Source organism: Dendrobates tinctorius, unplaced genomic scaffold (genome assembly GCF_039654945.1).
Source record: "Dendrobates tinctorius isolate UK_male_01 unplaced genomic scaffold, ASM3965494v1 ptg000075l, whole genome shotgun sequence".
Lineage (NCBI taxonomy): Eukaryota > Metazoa > Chordata > Amphibia > Anura > Dendrobatidae > Dendrobates > Dendrobates tinctorius.
In genome coordinates, this window is record NW_027361743.1 from 46036909 (window position 1) to 46059965 (window position 23057).

Sequence of the window (23057 nt, forward strand, 5' to 3'; positions counted from 1 at the left end):
TAGATAAGCCCCCCGATGTAACCTGAAAGAGAAGAAAAACGAGTTAAGGGCCTGTCACACTAAGCGATATCGCTATAACGTCACTGGATTTTGTGACGTAGCAGCGATATTGCTAGCGATATCGCTAGCGATATCGCTGTGTGTGATACTTACCCGCAACCGGCTCCCCCGCTGGTTATCGCTGATCGCGCGAGAATGTCCTGGGCCGTTTCTCATCTTCAGCTTCCTGCTGGGCTTCCTGTGGCGCCGACGAGCGACGCGTGGACGCGGGCGGGAGGACGTCATCCCTGATGAAGAAGTTTTTCCGAAACGCGCGTCGGGGCGCGTTCAATTGGCATACCGCTTCTCCCACTGTCCTTCTAATTGGCTCCCCAGATAATGTACCACGCTGTATTGTGTTGCATGTTTTTGGCCAACATTTTGTTGTACAAGCGCTAGATTTTTTCCATTACACAGCGCTACACATGGTACTTTTGTGCGTAATGTGGCTCATGTTATTTATACAGCATTATTCAGCATGCGGGTAGTTTTGTCTTTGGTTTCGGCCTATTTTTACTACATAGCACTCTATATGGCACTTTTCTAGTGGCTTTTTATATAGCTATTATATGGTGCACAATTATACAAGTGCATCTCTACTTTAAGGATATTTTTCATATAGTGTATTTCTATTTGGCTATATAATTCAATAGAGCGCTATTATAATTTTATGTTATAGTATTTCCTATGTGAGCTCAGCATTTATTATATTATTTATTTTTTGTCCACAATTTTTGCAGCTATTTTTCACATTTCTGAGTGATTTTATTTCAGTTTTTCATATTCTTTTTATAGTGTTCATTGATTTATTCACATACACATTTTTCATATTTTCTATTTATTTTTATCACACTTTTATTTGTGCAGTGATCTTCAATTGATTAGTTTATTTTATTTTTTCGATCACTGCACCATTTTTTGCACTTGTGATTTTACGTTTTTTTGCTGTTTTACATGGGGATTACAATACAGGTCCAATTTGAACAATCTGTTTGTACAGTGGTTATATTACTATAAGTATGGATACTAGATAATTAACAAACTGAGCGGTCTTTTTGCCAATTAATACATAATTTATATGTTTTTATATTTTTTTTTTTATTGCTGTTGTTGTCTGGCCAAAATTCACAATAAAGGCTTATTTTATTACATACATTTGGTTTTTATTAAGCGCCTTATATACACATGTCCATCTATTCTGGTTCTTTTCTAACATCATGAGTTAGTTTTTCTTTTTTATTGATACCGGATGGTCTGCCATCCAATTTTGAAAGGAACACATCAGGTTACTTATTAATTTACATAGTTATATATTATTGATTTACTGTAAATTGTTGTAGTTTCTTTTTTTCTGTTGATGGCTGAGTAAAGTACTACAGTGCGCAGGCGCCACACCTCTGACCTTTCCCGGCGCCTGCGCAATGCAGTACTTTACTCAGCCATCAACAGGACAGATCAGTGCGTCTGCGCAGGAGCCGCGTCAGAAGTGAGGAGCAGGACACTATCGCTAGAAGATGGGAGGCGCCAGACCGGACCCCGACACCAATGAGACCGGACCGGAGGCTGGGGTGAGTATAATGTGACTCGTTTTTCTTATCTTTCAGGTTACATCGGAGGCTTATCTACAGCACTACAGAATGCATTACAGAATGCTGTAGATAAGCCCCTGATGGCGGTGCCGCATCTCATAAGGTAAAAATGAGGTGACAGAGTCCCTTTAAAAAATAAAATGATATACAGATATTTTTTAAAAATTTTTCATTTAGGGTATATTATTCACTGACCTGGAGAATTATGTCTTTACCAGATCGTGATTACCGCACAACGAACACCGCAAAAAAACAATGGCGGAATTGCATTTTTTTCTTTTCACCGTTTCGCCCCACTTGGCTTCCCCCATCTTCAGAAAAGCGTATGGTAAAATGAATGGTCATTCACAACAACTATTCTTCCCAAATAAATAAAACAATCCCTCCTTCAATTTCATGAACAAAAAAAAAAAAAAAAAAAAAAAGTTATGGCTCTTGAAAGATGGGGAGGAAACAAATATGAAAGTTTTCTAATGTCAGGACTACTCTGTCTACAGATTGCTTAAGCTACGGCGGATGTGTTTCCAGCGCCCCGACGCGCGGTCTGACCTGTCATTGACAAATTACCGTATGTTTTTTAATACACACCAAGATACAGGCCGGCCAGACCTCCGGATTATATCACAGGGTCAGCGGGTGTCCCAGAAACTGGCGACATTTCAGAACCAAGGGGCCTTACGTCTACTGTAAGATATATCTGCCACCCGCCAGATGGGGAACATCAGGGGTTAAAGGATCGCCGCACACTCCAGGCGCCATTGTGCGATTTTAGTAGCCAGATATCAAGAAATTGCATTAGAAAAGTGTGAAGTCAGGTGCAGGCGTTATGTTTTTATCCTCCACGTAGAAAAGCGTGAAATTACCTCCTGTACAGGCGTCGCCCCCCATAGAAGTCAATGGGATCCCGAGATCTGCACCGACCATTGCGGAGGACACACAGCCCATTTGCCTGCCTGAGCTGGATACTAAGTGGTTAATGAGGGCGATCCCCCCCCCGGCTGGACCTGCCGCCCAACAGCAGAAGATGAATGAAGTCACCATTACTGCTGAGGCCAAAGGAAACCAACCTACCGCCGATCTGCCCTGCCTTGTACGATTACAGGCGCTACCGACCCGGTTGTAGGGAGTAAAATCCCGCTTACCTTGTTCCCACTGTGGGCAGCCCACCCGCGGGACTTCCTGATCCGTGAGGTCCCGATCTAGCAGGCAGAGGCGGAACAGGAGACAATACAATACATGGCGTGGACTACATATCCCGAGAGGCCTTGCGGCGAGCTATTCAAACGCTGATAGCTTTATTTACAAGAAGACAACACAAAAGCTCCCTCGCCGCCCATGGGAATGTGCCTGCATGTACAGAGCCGCGGCTCAGTCACTGAAGAGCTGTAGGAAGAACAGGCTGCGGTTTTTTCCTGTATCACTTTCTTCTGCTGTAAATCATAGTAATTGTAAGGTTTTATCACAACAAAATAAAAATGAATGAATGTTAAAAAAAGAGTTACACAACTATTGTTTTGTAAATATTTTTTTTTTTTTTAACAAAAAGAAAAAAAAATTCCAAATTTGCAAAACAGCTCCCTTGCATTAGATACATTTGCTCCTGGGAAAGCCATGAGAAACAATTCAATGGCTTCCATCCAGCTTTCCTAGAGTCCTGAATGGCAGCTATGTGGTCGCTGCATTGTGCCGCCGTGAATCCGGCAGCAGCAGGGTTGGTGTTCTGCCGCCTGTTGCATTGTGATCGCTGCGGTTCCTGCCCATAGGAGCTTACTATCTGATCGGGAGATGGGGAGCCACAAAATAGGCCCATGGACCTCTCTAAGGCTGTGTGCACACAATGGCCTCAGGTTGCGCAAAACATTTGCGGCTTCTTGGTGTTTTCCCTGGGGTGAGCCGCAGGGGTGTGATGCCAGTGATCGCCTGATCCGTGAGGAGCTGCGGCGCTCCTGATTCCACTCGGGGACTGGAGTAGGATATCTGGCGTGGCACACGGAGGAGCGCCTACTGCTACACGCCTCCTCATCAAGACTGGCGAGGAAATCGCAGGTCCGGATGAATCTGGCCCAATTTCTTTTACAGGCAAATTCTGCTCCTGAAAAACGCTAACTATACGCTCCAAAGATTAAACAAGCTGTTCGTATGTTCAGGCTTTTCAGCACCTTTTAATCCAGACGAGCTATATTGTCATTCTGGACCAATCCAGGGGCCGCACTACAAATAAAAGGGATCTTACCTTCTGTGACATTTGAGGCATATCAAAAGTATATAGAACAAATGTCTGATACACACAAATTCTGCTGACAGGACTCTCACCTCCACCAATCAGCACTCCATGGCCAGGGACACACGAGCATATAATACAGCCGAGCGCTATGTGACAAAACATTGGATAGCACTCGGCCCAGTGTTATTCTATGGGGCAGCTCACAGATGCGATTATTTTCTCATGCCGATTCGGCAACATGCTATAATTTGCATTGAGACTCAGCTCACACTCCCATACAAGCCTATGGGTATGTGTGAAACATCAGCCTGCACTTGGATGTCATCTGAGTGCAGTCCGATGTACGTCGAGACAGTCAATGGAAGAGATGGAGAAATTACTTTCTTCATTTCCTCCTCACCTGTGCTGCGATTTTCTCATGTGAGAGGATCGGAGCGCAGCGCACTGACACTGGGCTCCGGATCGCAGCAGAGCTAGAGGCGAGGGTAATTAGCATACCACATTGGAAGCCATGTGCTCGTCTGATTCCAGCCTATGATTGTGTGCCCACAATGAGTTTTTGTTGAGCTTATGACGCTGCGGATTTTTGCTGCATCAAAAATGCTGCATCTTACTGATATCTAATAAGCGCACAAAATACTGAAGATGTGGGCAGCACGGTGGCTCAGTGGATAGCATTGCAACCTTGCAGTGCAGGAGTTCTGGGTTCAAATCTCACCAAGGACAACATCTACAAGGAGTTTGTATGTTCTGCGAGGGTTTCCTCCCACATTCCAAAGACATAGTGACAGGGAATTTAGATGAACCCCAATGGGGACAGCGATGATAATGTGTGCAAACTGTAAAGCGCTGTGGAATATGTTAGTGCTATATAAAAATAAAGATTATCTTTATCTGCTACATCAAAGACTCACCACATACTCATCATCGGAATGTAGCCTCATGGTATGTTCACACAGTTTTTTTTTTTTTTTTTTACAAGGATTTAGAAATAAATTCTGCTTCTAAATGCACATTGAAATCTGTGTCAAATATTCTGTGACTTCTAAAAGAAGACGGACGACGGACGTTTTGCGCAGCAAGCGCTTCAACGGGTCCAGGTGACACCTGGACCCGTTGAAGCGCTTGCTGCACGAAAAGGCCGTTGTCCGTCTTCCTTTCCCCGCATACCGGTACACACCTGCTGCTCTTATGGACCTTGTGTTAACCTCATAATGGTACAATTAACGATTCCGTTTTTTACTGCATCTGGGTGAGTGCCACATCTCTTTTCATGCTATACACTATGTTCATGCTTTTTTGATGCTGAGCACCGCATACCCATTGCTTTACACCGCATGCTCTCCGTTTACACACAGGATCAGTTTTATTATACAAGTCTATCCATTCCCCTGGTGCCATTCATTCATCGTCTCTCTTTGGAACAACTAAATCTAAGAAGTAATTGCTTAGTTCTTGTGGGTGTGTGCCATCCGGACCCGGAGATTTATCTATTGTAATCTTATTTAGCCGGTTCGCACCTCTTCTTGGGTTAGATTGGTGACCCTTAATATAGGGTTTTCTTTGTCTCTCGGCGTTTCACCTAACATTTCATTTTCCAACGTGAATACCGTGGAGAAGAAGGTGTTTAATATATTAGCTTTTTCCTCGTCATCTACAACCATACTTTCCTCACAATTTTCTAAGGGGCCTACACTTTCACTTTTGATTCCTTTACTACTGATATAGTTGAAGAACAGCTTGGGATTAGTCTTACTCTCCTTAGCAATGTGCTTCTCTGCTTCCTTTTTGGCAACTTTAATTAGTTTTTTTAGTTTTGCTTCCTGTTTTGAATGCCGGCGCCTGCGCTGTGACAATAGTTCTCGGGCATGCGCAGTGCATCATAACACACTGCGGGGCGGGATCTGGGGCCTCCACAACATGCAGGCGCAATAGCCTGATGTCGGTTCTCGGGCAGCGCGCACTGTGCATGCCCGAGAACTCTTGTCACAGCGCAGGCGCCGGCATTCAAAACAGGAGGAGGCAGCGGCGCACAGGGGCATCATGATGGACAGATGGTGGGCGGCTCCGAGACACAGGACAGGCATGATGGACGGATAGTAGGCGGCTGATACAGGGGGGCACACCATACCTATGAGACACATTACAGGTATGAGGAGCTACAGTTAGGTCCATATATATTTGGACAGAGACAACATGTTTCTAATTTTGGTTCTAGTCATTACCACAATGAATTTTAAACAAAACAATTCAGATGCAGTTGAAGTTCAGACTTTCAGCTTTCATTTGAGGGTATCCACATTAAAATTGGATGAAGGGTTTAGGAGTTTCAGCTCCTTGCCACCCTGTTTTTAAAGGGACCAAAAGTAATTGGACAGATTAAATAATTGTAAATAAAATGTTCATTTCTAGTACTTGGTTGAAAACCCTTTGTTGGCAATGACTGCCTGAAGTCTTGGACTCATGGACATCACCAGACGCTGTGTTTCCTCCTTTTTGATGCTCTGCCAGGTCTTCACTGCGGTGGTTTTCAGTTGCTGTTTGTTTGTGGGCCTGTCTGAAGTTTAGTCTTTAACAAGTGAAATGTATGCTCAATTGGGTTGAGATCAGGTGACTGACTTGGCCATTCAAGAATATTCCACTTCTTTGCTTTAATAAACTCCTGGGTTGCTTTGGCTTTTTGCTTTGGGTCATTATCCATCTGTAGTATGAAACGACAACCAATCAGTTTGGCTGCATTTGGCTGGATCTGAGCACACAGTATGGATCTGAATACCTCAGAATTCATTCGGCTGCTTCTGTCCTGTGTCACATCATCAATAAACACTAGTAACCCAGTGCCACTGGCAGCCATGCATGCCCAAGCCATCACACTGCCTCCGCCGTGTTTTACAGATGATGTGGTATGTTTTGGATCATGAGCTGTACCACGCCTTTGCCATACTTTTCTCTTTCCATCATTCTGGTAGAGGTTGATCTTGGTTTCATCTGTCCAAAGAATGTTCTTCCAGAACTGTGCTGGCTTTTTTAGATGTTTTTTAGAAAAGTCCAGTCTAGCCTTTTGATTCTTGATGCTTATGAGCAGCTTGCACCGTGCAGTGAACCCTCTGTATTTACTTTCATGCAGTCTTCTCTTTATGGTAGATTTGGATATTGATACGCCAACCTCCTGGAGAGTGTTATTCACTTGGTTGGCTGTTGTGAAGGGGTTTCTCTTCACTATGGAGACTATTCTGCGATCATCCACCACTGTTGTCTTCCGTGGGCGCCCAGGTCTTTTTTCATTGATGAGTTCACCAGTGCTTTCTTTCTTTCTCAGGATGTACCAAACTGTAGATTTTGCCACTGCTAATGTTGCAGCAATTTCTCGGATGGGTTTTTTCTGTTTTTGCAGCTTAAGGATGGCTTGTTTCACCTGCATTGAGAGCTCCTTTGACTGCATGTTTCCTTCACAGCAAAACCTTCCAAATGCAAGCACCACACCTCAAATCAACTCCAGGCCTTTTATCTGCTTAACTGAGAATGACATAACGAAGGGATTGCCCACACCTGTCCATGAAATAGCCTTGGAGTCAATTGTCCAATTACTTTTGGTCCCTTTAAAAACAGGGTGGCACATGTTAAGGAGCTGAAACTCCTAAACCCTTCATCCAATTTTAATGTGGATACCCTCAAATGAAAGCTGAAAGTCTGAACTTCAACTGCATCTGAATTGTTTTGCTCAAAATTCATTGTGGTAATGTCTAGTACCAAAATTAGGCCTGTTTCACACTTCCGTTTTTGTGTCCGCCAAACGGATCCGTTTCCGTTTTTTTGACGGAAACTGATGCAAACGGATCCGTTTTTAAAAAAACGGATCCGTTTTTTTGACGGATCCGCGGTAACCACTTATGGAAGTCTATGGGACAAAAAAACGGATCCTGCAAAAAAATGGCGGATCCGTTTTTTTACGGAAACCAACGGATTTTGACGGATTTGAAAAAACGGAAGTGTGAAACAGGCCTTAGAAAAATGTTGTCTCTGTCCAAATATATATGGACCTAACTGTATGTAGATGATTAGTTTCTCAAATAATTATGTTACTCGCTACCCCTTTTTGGCCAAGAAGCATTATGAATTGGTAAGAAATATATGCTCTAAAACTTAGAACACTTTGATGTGTTATTCCACATTACCTAGCCGTGGTACATGTGTATATGTATTGTTCGCCTAGCTTCTTACACACTGTTCTGGTGATCTATATGTAATGTGTGCATCCTTGACAGTGGCGTATCCAGGGGGGGGCAGCCGGGGCAGTTGCCCCGGGCGCAGCCAGCAGGGGGGCGCAGTCGGGCCGCCTAATGCAGCGGTCCGCAGTGTCTCCCCCTCGGCGGCTGCGCTCTGCCGCCCACCATCCTGTGAGCCGGCTGTTCTCTGTGACGGCTGTCAAGCTGACAGCCGATGCAGAGAAGGAGGCCGCGCCGGCTCCCAGGCAGCAATTGTACTGGCGTCTATACAGACGCCTGTACAATTAGCTCTGACCGCCGGGTCAGAGCGACGTCAGTAGCGTGATCATGTCATGTGATCACGCTGCTGACGTCACTCCCCGGCGCCCAGAGCAAACGCTGGGCTGGTGGTAAGTGTGCTCCTCTGTGGAGCTGAAGAACCACCGAAGATGGGAGATGGGGGGGTGCTAATGAGTGGGGGGGGGGTTATTGAGTGGGGATGGGGGTTAATGAGTCGGGGGGTTAATGAGTGGGGGTTAAAGAGTGGGGGGTTAATGAGTGGAGATGGGGTTTAATGTGGGGATGGGGGTTAATGAGTGGGGGGTTATTGAGTGGAGATGGGGGTTAATGTGGGGATGGGGGTTAATGAGTGGGGGGTTATTGAGTGGAGATGGGGGTTAATGTGGGGATGGGGGTTAAAGTGAGGGGGTTAATGTGGGGGGGTTAATGAGTGAAGATGGGGGTTAATGAGTGGGGGGTTAATGAGTGGAGATGGGGGTTAATGTAAAGATGGGGGTTAAAGTGTGGGGGTTAATGTGGGGATGGGGTTGATGAGTGGGGGGGTTAATGTGTGGGGGTTAAAGTATGGGGGTTAATGAGTGGGGCGTTAATGAGTGTGGGGGTTAATGAGTGGCTATGGGGGTTAATGTGGGGATGGGAGTTAATAAGTGGGGGGGTTAATGTGTAGGGGGGTTAATGTATGGGGTTTAATGAGTGGAGATGGGGTTAATTAGTGGGGGTGGGGGTACATAATGTGTGGGGGGATTTGGGAGTGGGGATGGGGGATACTTAATGTGTGGGGGGATTTGGGAGTAGGGACAAGGGATTATTGAGTTGGGATGGGGGATACTTAATGTGTGGGGGGATTTGGAGTGGGGATGGGGGGTACTTAATGTGTGTGGTGGATTTGGAGTGGGGATGGTATTTAACGTGTGTGGGGAGATTTGAGGACACAAAATGAAGAGTATGTATGAGGGCATATATGAGGAAGCAGTATGGGGGATGGGTGCAGACAGTATGGGGAGTGGACGGGTGAATGTATGTGGACACAGTATGGGGAGTGAGGGTGATAGGATGTGTGCAGACACAGTATGGGGAGTCGAGGATATGTGTGAGCAGACAGTATAGAGAGTGAGGGGGTAAATATATGAGGAGACAGTATGGTGAACAGGAGGATGATAGAGGAGACAGTATGAGGAGGGAGGGGAATAGTGTGAGGCGACAGTATATTGCAGACATTTTTATTTAGGAGCATTATAATGACACTTCTATCTTTAAGGGCATCGTGTGAAGATTTGCTGCAGAAGACCGGAGAAGATGGAAGTCTGCTGAGACGAGATGTGGATGAGAAAACTCATCATGGGGTCTGGACAAGAAGAAGAAAAGGAGAACGACTGCAGAGATGACGTCATCTATAAGGTACCTGGATGTAAATATTATTAGTGATACTGACTAATTCTCATGTTTTTATTTGTTAGGAACATTAAAGGGGATGTCCAGGTTTGTGCTGAGTCTGCAGACATTCTATGTGACTGCAGACTTCTGAATTCTCACAGTGCTCACTGAACGCTGTCAGGATTCTCTCGTGCCGGTAATTTACATACATGCGGTCACATGCTGACTAGACATGTGTGGCCTCACTCAATGAAAATGAACAGAGCGAGGCCGGGCACGTCTAGTCGGAATGTGGCCAGAAGTATACAAATCGCATACTTGTGCTGACATGACTGTACATCGGCAAGGGAGAATCCTAAAAGTGTGCAGTGCATTCATTGTGAGAATTCAGAAGCTCCAATGTCAGGATTCAGCTCTGCAGGTTCCAGTGTCATCACATGGACACTTCACTCATATGCGATTTTCATAGATGTGGTCTTGTGACAACGAGCTTCTCTTCCTGCTTTCAGTTTTTTACTGAACATTGAGAGCATTAGGGAGAGCAGCTCGTGGGTACATGGCTAAGTGTGTAAGTCACATATGTACTTTTTTTTTTTGGGGGGGGGGGCGCCGAACCAAATTCTTGCCCCGGGTGCCAGAAAGCCTAGATACGCCTCTGATCCTTGAACATGTATTTTAATGTATATATTTTCCACATTTGTTTAATTGTAGGTTCCTCTCAACTGGCCTTTCTTATGCAGCACTTCTTCTGGAGTTTTTGATTGGGCGATCGACAATATCTGGCATTGTTCGTGCTACATGTTCTGAAATCTGGTCCAGAGTTCATCATCTGGTCATGCCAGAGCCCAAGATGGGAGACTGGTTGAGGATTGCCAGGGGATTTGAGTTGCACTGCTAATTCCCCAATTGTATTGGAGCCCTGGATGGGAATCACATCCGTGTGCGTAAGTTGCCGAACTCAGGGTCCCAATTCTATAATTATAAACAATATTTTTCTGTAGTTTTGTTGGCTCTGGTTGACACTAACTACAGGTTTATAATTGTAGATTATAATTTATAATTGTAGACATTGGGGCTTATGGAAGAACTGGTGACTCTAGAGTCTTCAGTTCTTCCATTATGGGTCAGCGGCTGTGCAATAACCTGTTGGACCTACCACCACGTCAGCTACCAGGCTCAAATCAAGAAGCGGTGCCTTATGTCCTAGTGGGGGATGAAGCTTTCCAATTGACCAGACATGTCATGAGGCCATACCCGCGCAGAAACCTTGACCACCGGCGCAGGATTTTTAATTTGCGCCTTTCACGTTCCCGAAGACTGGTGGAGTGCGCCTTTGGCATTCTTTGTGCCAAATGGCGTGTCGTCCAGTCTGCTATTCAGCTGAGTGAAGCCAATGTCAATGAGGTCATCAAAGCTTGTGTGGTCCTCCATAACTTCACTAGACTGCATGATTGCTCCTCATCTGATGTTACTGAAGGTGTGATGGACAATGGGGATAGGCCTAGGCCACATGTTCTCCCTCTCTCAGGACTCAAAGTACGTGATGTGTTCACCCAGTATTTTGTTTCACCTCAGGGTGCACCTACCTGGCAAGATCAGGCTGTATCTATGTTGTGATGTTCTTATGTGTGTGAATATAATGTTATTTTTTGTTGTTCTATGATGTGTGTGGTCGGTTTATATGTGATAAAGTTGACTTACTTATTCGAATGCCTAAAATTATTCAAGAAGAGGGCCAAAGATGCATTTTCAAATTTTTGAAGTGCAAAAAATTGGTTAGAATACTGTTTACCATATTTTTTTCATATGGCAGATATTTTCCAGGCCATTTAGCCTTTTCTGTATATAACATTTGCATATTTGGACACCCAAATAGGTAACCCCACCTCCTTTATACTGGTCCCTCCCCCAGCCCATCTGTCTGTCACAATGGTCTGTCCCCGAACTCTGTCCCCCGGGGACAGTTTCCCCCGGAACCCAGATGACGGCTCCCTTGGTTCCGGCCCGGACACTTGACGGGGGCCGTTCCTCCCACACTCCCCCACCCTGTATGCTCGCCAGTCCTCGGGCGAGGGTTTTCGTAGACTCGGGTTAGTTTTTTGGAACGACAGTCCTTGTCGCCATATGAACTTGTCCTGTTCGTAACGTTCAGGGGGTTTGCCAGCTGTTAACCGCTCGGAGCGTCGAAGCTCGGGTGTAGTGGAGTCTTCTGGGGTGGTGGAGGGTGGTCGAATAGTTGGTTCTGGTGGGATTCCCGGGTCTACTGTAGTGCCACTACTGGGGCGACCCGCAGCTGCGACGGGGAAGTCCTCTTCGTCACCCAGGTCCCTGACCGGGGACCTGGAGGGTCGGTTCGAGCCGCGGGGGATTGGTAGATGTACAAGGCCGTACCATGTTACGGTGCACAATCCGAGTGAGGGGCGCATTGTTTCCTTCAGATTGTATTTCATACACAGGCCCGTCGGGGCTTATTCGGCGCAACACTTGGTACGGGTTCACCTCCCACCGTGGTTCTAACTTGTTTTGGGGATGTTGATCAAGTACGAGTACCCGATCCCCAGTCTGAAAGTCAATGGGTGGGGGCAGTGCTCCAACTTTTTGTTCTAGATCCTGGAGCTTCGCATGGACGATACGGTGGAGGGTCTGCAGGCGGTGCCGGTGGTTGCGGACCCACGAGTATACCCCGGTCCAGGGTTGGGGCTCCTCCGGGTTCAATTCCACCTCCGTAATTCCTTTGCCTTCCCGTCCGAACAGCAATGAGTAGGGGGGTGTAACCAGTCACTCGATGCACCCGATTGTTATATACCCACACCAGCTCAGGGACATATTCAGGCCAGCGGGCCTTGCGGTCGCTCTCCAGGGTGCGCAGCATTTGGATTAGCGTACGATTGAATCGTTTGCAGGCTCCGTTTCCCTGCGGGTGGTACGGCGTAGTCCGCGATTTATCGATACCGTAAAGATGGTGTAGCTCTTCCATGACTTTTCCTAGGAAGCACGCTCCTTGGTCCGAATGTATTCGTTGTGGACAGCCATACACTTGAATAAAGTTCTTACAAATCGCATAGGCGGCCGACTCCGCTGCTTGGTCTCGAGTGGGGGTGACCACGGCGAACTTGGTGAAATGGTCCACCATAATGAGACAATGTTCTTATCCCTGATAGGCAGGACCTATGATAAGATAGTCTACCGTAAGAAACTCCAGAGGGGCTGATGTTACAATAGTTTGCACTGGGGCTCGTTGCGCGGGGGGTTTAGCGAGCTCGCACGAGCGGCAAGTTCGGCAAACTTCTTCTACAGCAGCGTGCAAGCGTGGGTGGTACGCTATCTGCTGCAACCATTGTAAAGTCTTTTGAGCACCAAAATGAGCCCCCTTCTCATGGGCTTCCCGGGCCAGTTGGTTGAGATGGGGTCCGGGCACGATCACCTGCCATATCGTAGCTGACGTGGTACATGACATGGCTTTTCGATATAAAAGTCCCTTTTTGATGATTAGTTTTTCCCACTGGTGCAACATTAGCCACATATCTTGGGTCAAAGTCTGTCTCTGTGAGCCCATGGGCAATTTACCGGTGGCCACCCATCGGCGTAGGAGTCTAACTTCTGTATCTTCCTGTTGCTGCTGAATCCATTTGTCACGGGGCTGTTCCAACATCCCTCCTAGGAGTCCCGGATGAGGCGCTTCTTGCGTGTTGACTGTAAGCGCGGCGGTGGTGAGGGCGAACGGCATTTCATCTGCTTCTAATTCGTCATCTCGACTTCTTCCTGGGGTGGTGTGTCGGATTCTGGAGAGCGCGTCGGCGTGCACGTTTTCAGCTCCCCGTTTGTAGATGATCTTATAATTGAATTTGGCCCTCCGAGCCACCCACCGCTGCTCTAGGGCCCCCAGTTTGGCATTCTCCAAATGGGCTAACGGGTTGTTATCGGTCCGCACTACTACTTCGGAGCCTGCCAGGTACTCTGCGAATTGCTCCGTCATTGCCCACACTACCGCGAGGAGCTCGAGCTTAAAGGAGCTGTAATTGTCCGGGTTGCGTTCTGAGTCGTGCAGCGACTGGCTACCGTAGGCGATCAGTTTCTCCCGGCCGTCCTGCACCTGTGACAACACAGCTCCTAGTCCCTGGAGGCTCCCATCGGTATGCAGGATCAATGGTTGCGAGAAATCTGCATATGCCAATACCGGCGCGTCCGAGAGAGCAGCTTTGAGATCTTGAAATGCATCCTCTTGCGGTTGCTGCCACTGGATCTTCCGTCCATTAGTCCCGGCGGTAGCCCCCTTCAGCAGGTCTTGCAGGGCTCGAGCTCGGAGTGCAAAATTCTTCACAAACCGACGGTAGTAGCCGGCCAACCCCAAGAAGGCCCGCACGTCCTTCACCGTTTCGGGGTTAGGCCACCCCTGGATGGCAGCGACCTTTTCCAGGGATGGTCGGACGCCCTTTGCCGAGATGGTATGCCCCAGGTATTCGATCTGGATGTGGAACAGGTGGCATTTCTGGGGCTTTACTTTTAACTCGTACTTCTGCAGCCAGCCGAGCACCTGCCCCAACCACCTCACGTGTTCCTCGAACGTGGCGGAATAGATGATAATATCGTCCAGGTATATCAACGTGGCTTCAAAGTTGAGGTCTCCTAGACACCGCTCCATCAACCGTTGAAAAGTTCCTGAGGCGTTGGCCAGCCCAAACGGCATCCGATTGAACTCGAACAGTCCCATGGGAAGGATGAATGCCATCTTGGCTCTGTCTTCCTCCGACATCGGCACCTGCCAGTACCCACTGGCCAGGTCTAGGGTTGAGAAGTACGTCGCATTACCCAGGGCGGACAGAGACTCTTCTATGCGGGGCAATGGATACGAATCCTCGATGGTGCAGGCATTCAACTTCCGATAATCCATGCAAAAACGCAGAGTGCCATCTTTTTTCCGAACCAGGACAATGGGGGTCGCTCAAGGGCTCTGGCTTTCTTGTATGACCCCCTTCCGGAGCATTTGGGCCAATAGAGTTTTCACTTCCTGGTATAGCTGCGGTGGTATTTGCCGATATCGCTCCCAGATGGGGGCCGCTCCTGCCGTGGGGATCCCATGCGTGATGGCCGTGGTACATCCGAAGTCATCCTCGTGGCTGGCAAAGACACTGTAAAATTGTCCAAGAAGTGTCTCTACCTGGAGAAGCTGGGCTGGCGCTAGGCTGGAAAGTTCAGCCCGCATTCTCTCCAGGATGACTCGACCTTTTTCTTGGGCTGAGGATGTGACAGTCTGTTGGGTTCGTACCGTTACTGCCCAGGGATCTTCGGGTTGCACCCTCAGGGGCTCTATACAAGCAAACACAAACGGGTAGAACATTACTTCCGGCAATAACCGGTCACTATAGGGCCACGGTATGGCCGACTACGGGTCCTTAATTATATAGTCAACTTAGCCGTCCAGACGTCCCTCGCCATTCGGGATGGTGGTCTTTCGGTGTAGTAGTCGCTGGGCCCAGTTGCTGAGGTGTTGGCGAAGTCTTCGCGCGCTCCGGCGCGCTGATGACACTGGAGCCCCACAGGCCCCAGCGGAGTCCTTGGATGGATGGGCCGCAGTCCCCGGACTGGGGCAAGCGGCAGCGATGTAGGGTGGTGAATCACAGGCCACCTGCGCAGCTAACTGCTGCGACGGGGAGTCTGCGGCCAGCAGAGGCTCGGCCCCTGCTGTGGACCGGAGCGGGACAGTGGTGGCCGCAGACGGCACTGTATTTGCCGCGGCCACTGGTGAGAGCAGGGCGCTACGGGTGGCGGGGAATAGGCCGCAGCCGCGGGCTGGAGCGAGATGGAAGCGGCTGCGGGCGACCGCGGGTAGGCCGCAGCCGCGGGCTGAGGTGAGGCGGCAGCGGCCGCGGGTCGAATTGGGGCCGCGGGCTGGAGCGGGGCAGCAAGTCTCGGACGATCACCTTGGCGCCGTCCCTCTGGAGTCCTCAGTGAGCGTCTTCCCTAGCACTGGTAAGTCGCTCTAGCTTTCAGTCGCTCCCACGGTCTCCTGCTGCCTCTGTCCCGGTCTGCTGACTCAACGTCCTGGGAATTCCCCGCCTCCTTTATACTGGTCCCTCCCTCAGCCCATCTGTCTGTCACAATGGTCCGTCCCCAACTCTGTCCCCCGGACAGTTTCCCCTGGAACCCAGATGATGGCTCCCTTGGTTCCGCCTCGGACACTCAACGGGGGCCGTTCCTCCCACATTTGCACTACCATTCTCACGTACTCACCATCAAACAGAACAAGTAGTTGGGCATCAGTGCAGTCAATCTCTTCCACTTGTGAGGAATGGCCAAGTGAATAGCACTCGGAACCACAGCCAGCAGAGTCATCCAAAAGCAGAAGTGACTGCTGCATGACTTGAGGCTCAGACTGCTTGCCTGATTTGCAAGGGCTTGAGGGAGAAGACAGATGTCCTTGGGCCGCAGGTGCAAACTCTCTACTTTAAAGGGAACCTGTCATCCCCCCAGGGCATTTTTCAGTTAAAGAGCCACCTTCAGCAGCACTAAGGCTGCATTCTTTGAAGGTGGCTCTTCTTTTTCTGAACCCAGTAATGCCAAAATATTGACTTTTATAATTAGCTCCTCATACCTGTAATGTATCCCACAGGTATGATGTGTCCCCCTCTATCAGCCGCCTACCATCTGTCAATCATGTCTGTGTGGCGCCTCGGCGCCGCCCACCATCTGTCCATCATGATGCCCTGTGCGTCGCTGCCTCCTCTTGATTTGAATCCTGGCGCATGCTCTGTGACAAGTGTTCTCGGGCATGCGCAGTGCGTGCTGCCCGAGAACCGACATCAGGCTATTGCGTTATAAACTGGAGAATAACTTCTAATTTTCCGCTGCCTACCACTCTGAATCCAACAGTCAGGCAGAAAGGACAAATCTATCTTTGGAACAAATTTTAAAGTGTTTTGTTGCCGCTCAGCAGGAATACTGGTCTTTATTCTTACCTCTTGCTGAATTCACCTTTAACATTGAGGTCAAACAGTCCACTGGAACCTCATAGTTTTTTGTAATTATGGTCTTCATCCCCAGTTTGGTGAATTTTCTAGGATTAGTCTTGGGGGTGGAAATCATGACACAGAAACTCGGGGATGTCTGGAGGGAGGTTCAAAAGAGTATTGGGGCTGCTTAGATTTGCCAAAAATGGATGGCTGATCGAAAACATTTGGTGGGTTCTGTCTTTAAAGTGGGTGATAAGGTTTGGTTATCATTAGTGTTGAGCATTCCGATACCGCAAGTATCGGGTATCGGCCGATACTTGCTGTATCGGAATTCCGATACCGACATCCGATATTTTTTCAATATCGGATGTCGGTATCGGAATCGGAAGTTCAAAGTTGATTGACAGCCTGACGTCATCATGATGCGCGGTGTGTGCGCATCATGATGCGCCGTCATTTCGGGCCTTCCGGGGGTCTCTGCCGGCCTGCCGGGGGGCTGTGCAGGCTCCGGTGGTCTGTGCCGGCCTGCCGGTGGTCTGTGCAGGCTCCGGGGGGCTGTGCCGGCCTGCCGGGGGGCTGTGCCGGCCTGCCGGCGGTCTGTGCAGGCTTCGGGGGTCTGTGCAGGCATCGTCCGATGGGACTACAAGTCCCATCGGGCGATGCCTGCTACCATGACAGTGATTGACACATTAGCCAATGATGGGACAGTAGTAGTCCCATCATCCGGCTAATGTGTTGAATGTAAAAAAAAATAAAAAAAAATTACATGCTACATACATACAACATGCATACTACATATATACTACATGTAACATACATACTACATATATACTACATGCATACTACATACATGCATGCTACATGCATGCTACATGCATGCTACATACATACTACATGCATGCTACATACATACTACATACATGCTACATACTACATGCATGCTACATACATACATGCATGCTACATGCATGCTACATACATACTACATGCATGCTACATACATACTACATACATACTACATACATACTACATATATACTACATGCATGCTACATACATACTACATACATACTACATATATACTACATGCATGCTACATACATACTACATATATACTACATACATACTACATGCATGCTACATACATACTACATGCATGCTACATGCTACATACATACTACATACATACTACATATATACTACATGCATGCTACATACATACTACATGCTACATACATACTACATATATACTACATGCATGCTACATACATACTACATGCTACATACATACTACATATATACTACATGCATGCTACATACAATACATTCATACAATACATACATAGACATACAGTACATATAACATAGAGTAACATACTTACCAATACTTGTCACATTGTTCCCCGAAGCCATTGTCGTGTACGGAATAAATATTAACATAACAAACCACAAAAATACTCACTCACGATCCGAAGCAGTCCACGAGTGTGTCCCACGACGATCTTGGGTAGAGAACTGCAGCATCAGCTGATGCTGCCGCTCTCTACGGGCTGCAGGAATCCAATGACGGAAGGTAGGTATCCTTCCGCACTGTATTCCTCCGCCACTTAAAAAAAAAGTCCCTAGTCTCACTTTATGCCATTGCTGCGTGGGGAATACCGATACTTTTTTTTAAGATCGGCCGATCCATTCCGATCCGATACTTTGAAGTATCGGACGGTATCGCTCAACTCTAGTTATCATCCAAAAATATTGAACTTGAAGTATCGTCGGCAAAGATGGGTCCGAGGTACATAGGTCCCTATGAGATTCTGGAAGTGGTTAACCCTGTGTTATGAACGTACCACACTCACACACAGGTAAAGGGAGTAAGGAAGACTTACTAGAGAGAGAAGCCACACCTACACATAACTGATCCCTTTACAGACTAGTCAATCCCTAGCTGCACAAAAAAAAAGTAGCACCTCGGACCTGACTCTCTGAAAGGCCTCTATGGGGATTTCTTGTGCCTTCTCAGAAACCAGAAGGGATGCCGCAACACACTGCCAACAAGGAGAAAGGAAGATATGCAGGTGGACTCAAAGACCCAGGGTGAGAAACTTAAAGCATGTTTATAAAAGGTGTGAGAGACTAAAGGGCTGGAACTCCTTAGCACAAATCCACCTTGACGTAGAGACAGAAAGCAAATGCACTGGAGGGATAATATACCCACCCAGAACTTGATAAGGCAAAGCAAAATTGGTCTAGTCTGTGGTTAGGGCCATCTCTGTTCACGCAGGAACCATTAGCGACTGTGGGGTCAGGATCTCTAGTCTGTAAAGGAATCGGCAGGGTCAGTTGCCGTATTTAGCTTTACCTATTATCCCGAGTGAGCAGCTGCACTAGCATAACAAATAGGAACAATCAGGATTTGGACAGAGGCGGAAAGCACAATAGCTCAACAGATAGAATACCAAGCCATGAAGCAACAGGTCACCGGACTGAATGCCCGAACCGAGCCATGATATCATGTGGCTTTTTGATTGAAGATTACTCTATCTAACATTTTCCACAGAGCCCTATTAAACGAGTTTGCCCATTCAATTCTATCTTCCTTATCCCTGCTTTATCCGGTTTCTGACGATGACGGTTTGGAGTCTGAGCTACAGAGAATTGTGAATTCTCGGAGTGTCTGAAATTCTTTCCAGTAACTCATCCATTGTAAAGTATACAGACCAAAGGAGAGATCCTTGGTTCCAGCTCAATCTGTGAAGGCTGATTGTCTAATCAGGGCCTTCTATTCTAGATTTCCTGGGAAACCTTTGGGTCTGGTGGCCCCCTAGAAGGGGGGTACTGTCATGATTCCACCACTCATGGTGTCCTAAGGACACTGTGAGTGACAACTCAGTAGTCCTATAGGAACAGGGGTGCGCTGGGCTGTCAGTATTGTGAGTGATACACAGCCACCCAGTCAGACGTAGTGGCATGCTGGGCTGTCAGTATTGTGAGTGTCAGCTCAGCTTCCCAATCTGGCCGGGAGTGTGGGGATTCCACTAGGTGTCACTTGTTCAGGATGATTACCTGGCTATTTAGCTGACTGGCAATGGCCAGTTGTAGCCTTGCTTGGTGGTGTGTTTGCTCTGTGCTCTGTGTTCTGATATTCTGATCTGTTTCCAGATCTCGGATTTTCCTTTTTGACTACTCATTTACCTGATCCCTTTTGCTTTTGACCTACTCTGACCTTTTTTTTTGCCTGACCCCGGACTTTGCTTTTGACTATATGTTTATCTTATCCCTTTTTTCTTTAATTTGCTCTCCTAGCATGTGAACTGGGACTCCTTGACTTCCCCGCCTCACAACTTTTCCATGAGAAGTGACTAAACTTACACTTATTTATGTGCTAATAGTAGTTATTTGCTTTCTTACTGCAGTGTATTTGTTCATTGTTTTTATCCTAGAATTTGTTTGTTAATGTCCACAGTGTGAATGTGCATCTACACATTGTACCTGCACAAGTGTACCTGCCTGATCTTAAGGCCCCTTTACATTTAGCGATGCACCAACGATCACCACCACGATACGACCCGGTCAGGATCGCTGGTGCATCGCTAAATGGTCGCTAGTGAGCTGCCACACAGGAAGATCTCACAGCGATGCAGCAGCGATACAGCGGTCGTTACTTACCTTTCAGACGAGGCGATGCTGATGTCCTCCCGTCCGAGTCCACGTGTCGCTCGTCGGTGCCAGCAGGAAGCCCAGCAGGAAGCGCCCGACGAGAAATGGAGCTGCGCGATCTCGCGCGATCAGCGACAGACAGCGGGGGAGCCGGTCGGAGGTAAGTATCACACATAGCGATATCGCTGCGTCACCAAATCGGTGATGCTTTAGCGATATTGCTAGCGATATCGCTGTGTGTAAAACCCCCTTCAGTCCTATACACAAAAATAACAAAAGTCACCACTAACCTCTATCATTCTACCTATGATCTCTATTCTGCAATTAATCTACGACTAACATCCTCTATGATCTGAACCTCCCACCTCTGTCTTAAAGACTTTGTTCATGCTGCACCAGTTTTCTGGAATGCACTACTCCAGGTGGTCTCATTAATACTGTAATCATCTCACATCACTAATCTAACTCTTCCCTGCCCCCTCTTCCTAAATTTTCGACTCGAACATGAAGCCAATAAATATACCGATGAAGGATATGAGGTGCGGCAAAGAAGACCCAAGACAACATACTCAGAAGGGAGGTAAGAAAATTTCTGAAACAATCCACAGGGAGGAGATTGGAACAAAACAAAGTCCTCTAAACTGCATGCTCGCAAACGCCAGAAGCCTGACAATCAAGATGGAAGAACTAGAAGCAGTAATATCTACAGGTAACTATGACATAGTGGGAATAACCGAGACATGGTTAGATGAAAGCTAAGACTGGGCAGTTAACTTACAGGGTTACAGTCTGTTTAGAAAGGATTGTAAAAATCGGAGTGGAGGAGGGGTTTGTCTTTATGTAACGTCTTGTCTAAAGTCCATTTTAAGAGAGGATATTAGCGAAGGGAATGAGGATGTCGAGTCCATATGGGTCGAATTACATGGAGGGAAAAATAGTAACAAAATTCTCATTGGGGTCTGTTACAAACCCCCAAATATAACAGAAATCATGGAAAGTCTATTACTAAGGTGGATAGATGAAGCTGCAACCCATAATGAGGTCCTTGTTATGGGGGACTTTAACTACCCGGATATTAAGTGGGAAACAAAGACCTGCAAAACCCATAAAGGCAACAAGCTTCTAATAACCAAGAAAAATTATCTTTCACAATTGGTGCAGAATCCAACCACAGGAGCAGCACTTTTACACCTAATACTATCTAACAGACCTGACAGAATAGCAAATTTGCAGGTCTTCGGGCATCTAGGAAATAGCGACCACAATATTGTACAGTTTCACTTGTCTTTTGCTAGAGGGACTTGTCAGTGAGTCACAAAAACACTGAACCTTAGGGTACCGTTACACCTAGCGATGTACCAGCGATCCCGACCAGCGATATGACGCAGTCAGGATCGCTGGTGCATCGCTAGGTGGTCGCTAGTGAGCTGCCACTCAGGCAGATCTCACCAGCGACATCGCTGGGGACGGGGATCTTTACTTACCTGTCAGACGCGGCGATCCTGCGTCCTCCCGCCCGGCTCCACGCTCCACGCTCGTCTCTCCACAGGAAGCGCCGCAGGAAGCTGACGACGAGGAATGGTCCAGGAGCTTCTCGTGCGATCAGCGATAACCAGCGGGGGAGCCGGTCGGAGGTAAGTATCACACATAGCGATATCGCTAGTAATATCGCTGCAACGTCACAAAATCGGTGACTTTACAGCGATATTGCTAGCGATATCGCAGTGTGTAACGGGGGCTTTAGGAAGGCAAAGTTTAACCAGCTTAGAGATGCCCTTAATTTCGTTGACTTAGACAATGTCCTCAGAAATAAGAATACAGAAAATAAACGGGAAATGTTTAAGAACATCCTTAATAGGCACTGTAAGCAGTTTATACCTTGTGGGAATAAAAGGACAAGAAATAGGAAAAATCCAATGTGGCAAACAAAGAAGTAAGAGGGGCAATTAACAGTAAAAAGAAAGCATTTAAACTACTAAAGCAGGATGGCACCATTAAAGCTCTAAAAAACTATAGGGAGAAAAATACTTTCTCTAAAAAACTAATTAAAGCTGCCAAAAAAGGAGCACATTGCTAAGGAGAGTAAAACTATTCCCAAACTGTTCTTCAACTATATCAATAGTAAAAGAATCAAAAGTGAGAGTGTAGGCTTGTTAAAAAATTGCAAAGAAAGAATGGTTGCAGATGACGAGGAAAAAGCTAATATATTAAACACCTTCTTCTCCATGGTGTTCATGGTGGAAAATAAAATACTAGGTGAAATGCCGAGAGACAAAGAAAACCCTATATCAAGGGTCACTAATCTAACGATGTGTGAAACCTGCTAAATAAGATTAAAATAGATAAATCTCCAGGTCCGAATGGCATACACCCATGAGCAGGCTCGGACTGGCCCATAGGGTAACAGGGGAATCCCCCGGTGGGCCCCTGTGCAGATCTGGGCCCCCAACCCCACTGTATGGGCAGTACTTGGCATAGTTCACTTGATTCAAGGGTGAATATCCACTTGGATTCCACCCTTGACATGGCCTTGAGGTAATCTCCTCCCCTAGGGTTCTGTCGGACCACCTGGATGCCAAAACAGAGGACTCCGTTACATGATTTGTTGTGTTTTTCTAAGAAGTGTTTGGATAGTGGATGTCCTCTGAACCCTTTATTGATGTTATCGAGGTGTTCCTTCATTCGGTCTCTTAAGCGCCTTTTTGTACGACCTATATAGATCA

General features: G+C 47.2%; 1 protein-coding gene across 8 annotated transcripts in view; it reads right to left on the minus strand.

Annotated features, from left to right (window-relative positions):
- The window catches only part of SUPT20H (SPT20 homolog, SAGA complex component), a 107912-nt gene extending 104985 nt beyond the window's left edge, over nucleotides 1-2927 (minus strand). For 6 of the 8 annotated variants that reach the window (XM_073583246.1, XM_073583243.1, XM_073583244.1 and 3 more), the window contains exon 1: nucleotides 2771-2927. The gene's annotated coding sequence lies outside the window, so the exon portion shown is untranslated. Of the gene's footprint in view, nucleotides 1-2491; nucleotides 2567-2770 lie in introns of those variants that run through there. The other 2 variants (XM_073583247.1, XM_073583242.1) reach the window with 2 other exon arrangements.
- Between the last annotated feature and the right edge of the window lie 20130 nt (nucleotides 2928-23057).